Source organism: Ruditapes philippinarum, unplaced genomic scaffold (assembly GCF_026571515.1).
Source record: "Ruditapes philippinarum isolate M1 unplaced genomic scaffold, ASM2657151v2 ctg4910_1_1_1_1, whole genome shotgun sequence".
Lineage (NCBI taxonomy): Eukaryota > Metazoa > Mollusca > Bivalvia > Venerida > Veneridae > Ruditapes > Ruditapes philippinarum.
This window is the reverse complement of record NW_026855719.1, coordinates 43,849-51,898: the sequence shown is the minus strand read 5'-3', so window position 1 is coordinate 51,898 and position 8,050 is coordinate 43,849.

The window sequence follows — 8,050 nt, the reverse complement described above, 5'->3', positions numbered from 1 at the left end:
ACTGCTCTGTGCATAAAGGAAAAATACTGCTCTACAAGCGAAATGAAGTTTGATAGGAAATATCAATACGGATCAAAACGAGAGTCGAACCCGGGTCGCCGATTTTAAAATCCAAAGTTCTACATATCCAGCTTTTCTAAATTTTGAATTTCGATCTTCGAGCTGGCTCGAAATTCAACTGCACTCGAAATTCGGGTTTTTTAAATTTCGATCTTCGAGCTGGCTCGAACTTAAACACCGTTTCGAAATTCGGCTCGATATTCAAATCCAGCTCGAAATTCGGATTTTTAATATTTTGAATTTCGAACATCGAGCTGGCTCGAAATTCAACTCACGCTCGAAATTCGGGTTAAGAAAATTTTAAATTTCGATCTTCGAGCTGGCTCGAAATTCAACGCTAGTTCGAAATTCGGCTTTTTTTTAAATTTGAATTTCGATCTTTGAGCGGGCTCGAAATTCAACTCCAGCTCGAAATTCGTTTTTTTTTTTTTTTAATTTTGAATTTCGATCTTCACGCTGGCTCGAAATTCAACTCCAGCTCGAAATTCGGATTTTGAAAATGTGGAATTTCGATTTTCAAGCTGGCTCGAAATTCAAATCCAGCTCGAAAATCGGTATTTTTAAGTTTTGAATTTCCATCTTTGAGCTGGCTCAAAATTCAACTCCAGCTCGAAATTCGGCTTAAGTTTACTTTGAATTTTGATCTTCGAGCTAGCTCTAAGTTCAAAGCTAGCTCGATATTCACTTTAAACTGAATTTCGATCTTCGATGTCAGTGCTAACTTCTTGATACCCTTAATTTTACATTACTTTTGTTTTGTTTTATGAAATGCCAACGTTGACCTAGTTTCTTGATTTATCATATGCATGTTGTCCAATTGAATATTAATCGAATGAGATAAATCAAGTTGAACATCATTAAATATTAAGAGTATATTTTTTCGTTTGAGTGAAATATGGATTATATTTTCACTCAACATAATAAAATGCCACATTATGTTCACGAGCATGAGTGAAAATATATACCATATTTCACGAAAAACGAAAATAAACCTTTTTATTATAATATAATTGATTATTTATAGATGCGTGACGCGGTTCAATGCACATGGAATTTGTGTGTGTTTATTTTATTTTATTTAATAGTTTTTCAAGCGAAATACAGAGTATTTATGGTGAACTAAATGTGATATGTAATTGGTTTGCAGCTTTGAAATGGCGGTCATGTTTTGACGGTGTTTGCACGCGCTGTCGGCGCTACATAGTGACGTCACGTAAAAAACTCTTTTTAGTATCAGAAACTGGGAAGTATGGCCTTATTGATAAAAAACTCTGTATTTAATGTTTTCCAGTGTTTTTTCCGTAATATATCAGATGATTATATTCTGATAAACCACTAGTGAAATTTATAAAATATAATTTTTGCTGAAGCCGGACTTTATCCGAATGCGGATGTAATAATATCATAACTAAATTGAAATACAGGCAAAAGTGAATGCTGTTATCCGTACATTTTGCTTCTTTAGGAAAAGAAAGTCGATGTCATCATGAATCATGTAAAAATATAACAAACTTTAACGGGATTCTATTTGTGACGTCATGATGTGATGACGTCATAAAGGAGAATGCGCGACGTTACGCGGCAAAATCAGTAAAAATACTTAAAATAACTTAAAAAGCATAAAATAAAAAGAAAATTTATTTGTTTAACACATAAGATTGAAATATATTTCATTCGTGAACACCAGCTTTTCTATTCTCACTCATGGCTACGCTACTCGTGAAAATATTGCATCTGGTGTTCACTCAGTGAAATATATAGAGGATATTCAAAATATATGCACGGCCGTGCAATACCATTTTTACGGAGTCGCAAAATTGGCACGGGTGTGTGATAAATTTCATTATCAGACAGCCGTGCCGATTTTGCAACTCCGTAAATTTGGTATTGCACGGCCGTGCATATATTTTGACGTGACATCATTAGCGTTATACAAACATAGTGTAAAAACGCGCTAAATGTTAGCGTTATACTACAGGCGCGTCAATGAAAAATGACTCTTATTTCACTTTAAACGGTCTTTATTTTTGGGTATGTGATAAATAGAATATTAAATTCGTGTAAGTTCATTACTGAATTTATTGCACTCGCCAGAGGCTCGCATAATATAATTTTATTCAACTCGTGCAATAAATTCAGTATGGAACAAACTCTCATTCAATATCCTCTAAAATAACTACAGTTAACTGAAATTATTGCTCGAGAGATGATACAACGAGGCTATGTTATTTTTTGTATGGTGGCGCGGCAGTAAAGCCCTTTCCCGAGATAAAACTAATACACTTATAAATACATAGTATACAAATAATCTTTAAGCAACACTACAAAAATTAGGGTGCACACGTTGTTCACTTCGGTGTTCAATACGGCCTAGTAGGACTGGCATTACAATAGTGCATACATGTATCTTTTTCGTAAAAAAAGTCGTCTGCTTATCAACAGCTTAAGACATTTACCCATGGGTCTTCATTATCAACAATGCGAATCATTAACTATAAAGCAAAGAGCACTACAAATCGGGCGCGGCAAATAAAATCGGTGATTGTATATAATTTTCAATCACTAAGTATGACTAATTTATACATTATTATGAAAAAAGCACCATGGGACAAAATTATATTATATTCTTAAATAAATAAATGCATTAATAATAATAATAATAGCATAATATCGGCTATTTTCCCCTATTTTGCCCATGTTATAACGGGACCAAAACCATGTGTTAACATAGTCACGCGCTCTTGTTACAGCCTGGTTTCACCTATGCGCAATACATACAGGGCCCAGTAAACAAACAAAAAATTGACGATTTGGCCTGTTTGCCAAAGAGTCATGCGCTCTTGTTATATTCGAGGGCCTCAATCGCATAACGACGAGCAGCATTCAAGTAACTATGCCGGAAATACGGCGTATAGACATCGCTGCTAATCTTGGTTGTCGCCCTTTCTAAGAAACGGACAGTTGTCAATGTAAACAAATACAGTACCTGTCATTCAGTTTAACACTCCGATTAACTTACAAAACTAGATAACACAAAATGAATATGAGAAAATGTTGTTTTATTTATGTTAATGTTGATAAATGCTCTTTATATTTCTTTGAGAGAATAATGCTTAGTGCCTGATTTTTTTTATATAAACTTGTTTGCTTGAAAAAAAAAACGATTCTGATGTCACTGATCTTTTTTCTACCGTCAATCTGAAATCATTCTAAGAATTTCTGAGGGTCATGTTTTGTCTTGGGTAGAGGGTAGAGTAATGTAACGTTGTTTTTTTCTTGAGATAATAAATCTCCAATGTCAAGCTTTGTTAAATCAATTAAAATTCAAAATTTCGTTCGGTTCTGAGAATTTTCAAAGTTGTTGGCCCCGGAAAAATAAAACTCATACGTAAAACATGTAGAATTGGATAAATACCGTCAAAGCACAAGAATTTAATATAATTGTGTTTTGTATTAATTATACATCACGAATCTGTTTTAAAATTTTATGCTATAATAGCGTCAACGCACGTTTATTTCGTGTTTTAAAGTCTGCAGCGTCCCTTAGAACAGTTGGAGCCCTCGCCCTACCGGGCTCGGGCACCAACCGTTCCTCGGGACTCTGCAGACGTTATAACACGGAAAAACGTGCGATAACCCTATAATACTACACTTACCAGAGCGAGTTTGAATCATGATGACATATTGTGTTCATCAGGTTGCAAGAACGCTCGCCCCCGGCCAATCACAATCATAGTCAAATAACAATTATATTGTTTATACATGCTTTATAGTAGAAAGAACTGTGATGATATATTTTCATCCTTGTACATGAGTTATTGTAGTAAGAATTGTTGTATTATTGTCATAGTAGTTCATAGTCAAATAGGTGGTGGGTACTTTGTATATTTATTATTACCCGTTTCAAATTACAGATTCATAAGCAAATTCCACGCCTATATGAAATAATAAAAAAAACTAAATACGCAACAACAATTAGTAATACAAACATTCTCTTTGTTACCAGTACAATATTTACAATCATGAAAGATGATATCTATAAAAGGTTCGCTTTCGCCTTATTAGGGATTAGTTTAAACAGCTAAGAAAAAGATATCTCGTATATATGACATATAAAGAAAAAAATAACATAATTGATAGTTTTACGAATGCGTGTCTCTGCTTGGTTAAAAATATTGCTAATCTCATTCATTGGTAAATGACTAAATAGTCATTTAAGTCGGCATGCACCAGTAACGCAAGCCAAAAGATTTGTTTTGTTTTGCAAGTGCCGTTCGCATATATTTATAATCCAGTTGCCTAGACAAGTTAAACATATAGTGATTCTACTTGTCTACACAAGCTAAACATATAGTGATTCTACTTGCCTACACAAGCATAAAATATAGTGATTCTACTTGCCTACACAAGCTAAACATATAGTGATTCTACTTGCCTACACAAGCTAAACATATAGTGATTCCACTTGCCTACAAAAGCTAAGCATATTGTGATTTCACTAGCCTACATAAGCTAAACATATAGTGATTCCACTTGCCTACACAAGCTCAACATAAAGTGATTCCACTTGCCAGCACAAGCTAAACATATAGTGCGTCCATTTGTCTACACAAGCTTAACATATGGTGCTTACATTGCCCTACATAAGCTTAACATATAGTGATTCCACTTGCCTACACAAGCTAAACATATAGTAAATCCACTTGCCTACACAAGCTAAATATATAGTGATTCAAATTGCCTTCAAAACCTAAACATATAGTGATTCTACTCGCCTACACAAGCCAAACATAAAATGATTCCACTTGCTAACATAAGCTTAACATTAAGTGCTTCCATTTTCCAACACAAGCTAAATATATAGTAATTCCACTTGCCTACAGAAGCTAAACATAAAGTGATTCCACTTGCCTACAGAAGCTAAACATGTTGTGCGTCCATTTGCCTACACAAGCTAAACACACAGTGCTTCCATTGGCCTACATAAGCCTAACATATAGTGATTCCACTTGCCTACACAAGCTAAAAATATTGCTAATCGCATTCATTGGTGAATGACTAAATACCGATTTAAGGCGGCATGCACCAGTAACGCAAGCCAAAAGATTTGTTTTCTTTCGCAAGTGCCGTTCTCATATATTTATAATCCAGTTGCCTAGACAAGTTAAACATATAGTAATTCTACTTGCCTACACAAGCTTAACATAGATTGATTCCACTTGCCTACACAAGCTAAACATATAGTGATTCCACTTGCCTACACAAGCTAAACATATAGTGATTCTACTTGTCTACACAAGCTAAACATATAGTGATTCCACTTGCCTACACAAGCTTAACATATAGTGATTCCACTTGCCTACACAAGCTAAACATATAGTGATTCTACTTGTCTACACAAGCTAAACATATAGTGATTCTACTTGTCTACACAAGCTAAACATATAGTGATTCTACATGCCTACACAAGCTAAACATATAGTAATTCTACTTGCCTACACAAGCTAAACATATAGTGATTCTACTTGTCTACACAATGTAAACATATCGGATTCTACTCGCCTACACAAGCATAACCTATAGTGATTTTACTTGCCTAAACAAGCTAAACATATAGTTATTCTACTTGCCTACACAAGCTAAACATATAGTGATTCCACTTGCCTACACAAGCTCAACATAAAGTGATTCCACTTGCCTGCACAAGCTAAACGTATAGTGTGTCCATTGTCTACACAAGCTTAACATATAGTGCTTACATTGCCCTAGATAAACTTAACATATAGTGATTCCATTTGTCTACACAAGCTAAACATATAGTTAATCCACTTGCCTACACAAGCTAAATATATAGTGATTCAAATTGCCTTCAAAACCTAAACATATAGTGATTCTACTCGCCTACACAAGCCAAACATAAAATGATTCCACTTGCTAACATAAGCTTAACATTAAGTGCTTCCATTTTCCAACACAAGCTTAAATAAATAGTATTCCACTTGCCTACAGAAGCTAAACATTAAAGTGATTCACTTGCCTACAGAAGCTAAACATGTTGTGCGTCATTTGCCTACACAAGCTAAACCACAACAGTGCTTCCATTGGCCTACATAAGCTTAACATATGGTGATTCCACGTGCCTACACAAGCTAAACATATATTTATTCCACTTCCCTACACAAACTAAAGATATAGAGATTCCAATTGTCTTCACAAGCTATACATATAGGGATTCCACTTGCCTCGACAAGGTCAACATAAAATCATTCCACTTGCCTAAACAAGCTTAACATATAGTGCTTCCAATTTTTACACAGGTTTAACATATAGTGCTTCCATTTGCCTACACACTCTTAACTATAGTGTTTTAATTTCCTACAAAAGTTTAAACATATTGAAATCCATTTTCCTTTCCCCAAAAGTTTTACATATAAAAACCCTTTTAGAAATTCACTTCCCTTCGGAAAGGTCAAAAAATAAAAATCATTCCAACTTTGCCTGCACAAGCTTCCCATTTTGTGTTTTCCATTCCCTACACAATTTTAAACAAGATGCTTTCATTTGCCACATAAGTTTAAATTTATGCTTCTTTTGGGCCTTACCCCAAGCAAAAACATATAGTGATTTTTTTTGTCACACAAAATTAAAACATATAGGTTTCTTTGCTTACACTGTTTAAACATATATATTCAAACTTCCCTTTACCAAGCTAAACAAAAAATTGTTTTCCACTTCCCAAACAAAAATTTTAACAAAAAGTGTTTCCCACTTGCTTACAAAGCTAAACTATAGTGCTTTTATTTGCCTACACAAGCTAAACATATAGTGCTTCTATTTGCTTACACAAGCTTAACATATAGTGATTCGACTTGCCTACACAAGCTAAACATATAATGATTCCACTTGCCTTCACAAGCTAAACATTTAGTGATTCCACTTGCCTTCACAAGCGAAATATATAGTGATTCCACTTGCCTACACAAGCTTAACATATAGTGATTCCACTTGCTAACATAAGCTTAACATATAATGCTTCAATTTGCCTACACAAGCTTAATATATAGTGATACCACTGCCTATACAAGCTTAACATATAGTTCTTCCATTTGCCTACACAACAAGCTAAACATATAGAGATACCACTTGCCTATATAAACATATAGGGATTCCACTTGCCTACACAAGCTAAACATATAGTGATTCCACTTGCCTACACAAGCTAAAGATATAGTGATTCCAATTGTCTTCAAAAGCTAAACAAAAAGTGATTCAACTTGCCTCGATAAGGTCAACATAAAATCATTCCACTTGCCTACACAAGCTTAACATATAGTGCTTCCATTTGCTTACACAAGTGTAACATATAATGCTTCCATTTGCCTACACAATCTTAACACATAGTGATTCCACATGCCTACACAAGCTAAACATATTGTGAGTCCACTTTCCTTCACAAGCTAAACATATACAAACCGCAGTAATTCCACTTGCCTCGGCAAGGTCAACATAAAATCATTCCACTTGCCTAAACAAGCTTAACATATAGTGCTTCCATTTGCCTACACAAGCTTAATATATTGTGATTCCAATTGCCTACACAAGTTTAACATATAGTGCTCTCACTTGCCTACATAAGCTTAACATATAGTGCTTCCATTTGCCTACACAAGCTTAACATATAGTGCTTTTATTTACCTACACAAGCTAAACATATAGTGCTTCTATTTGCTTACACAAGCTTAACATATAGTTATTCCACTTGCCTACACAAGCTAAACATGTAATGATTCAACTTGCCTACACAAGCTTAACATAAAATGCTTCCACTTGCTTACACAAGTTTAACATATAATGCTTCCATTTGCCTACACAAGTTTAACATATAGTGATTCCACTTGCCTACACAAGCTCAACATATTGTGAATCCACTTTCCTACACAAGCTAAACATATAGTGATTCCACTTGCCTACACAAGGTCAACATAAAATC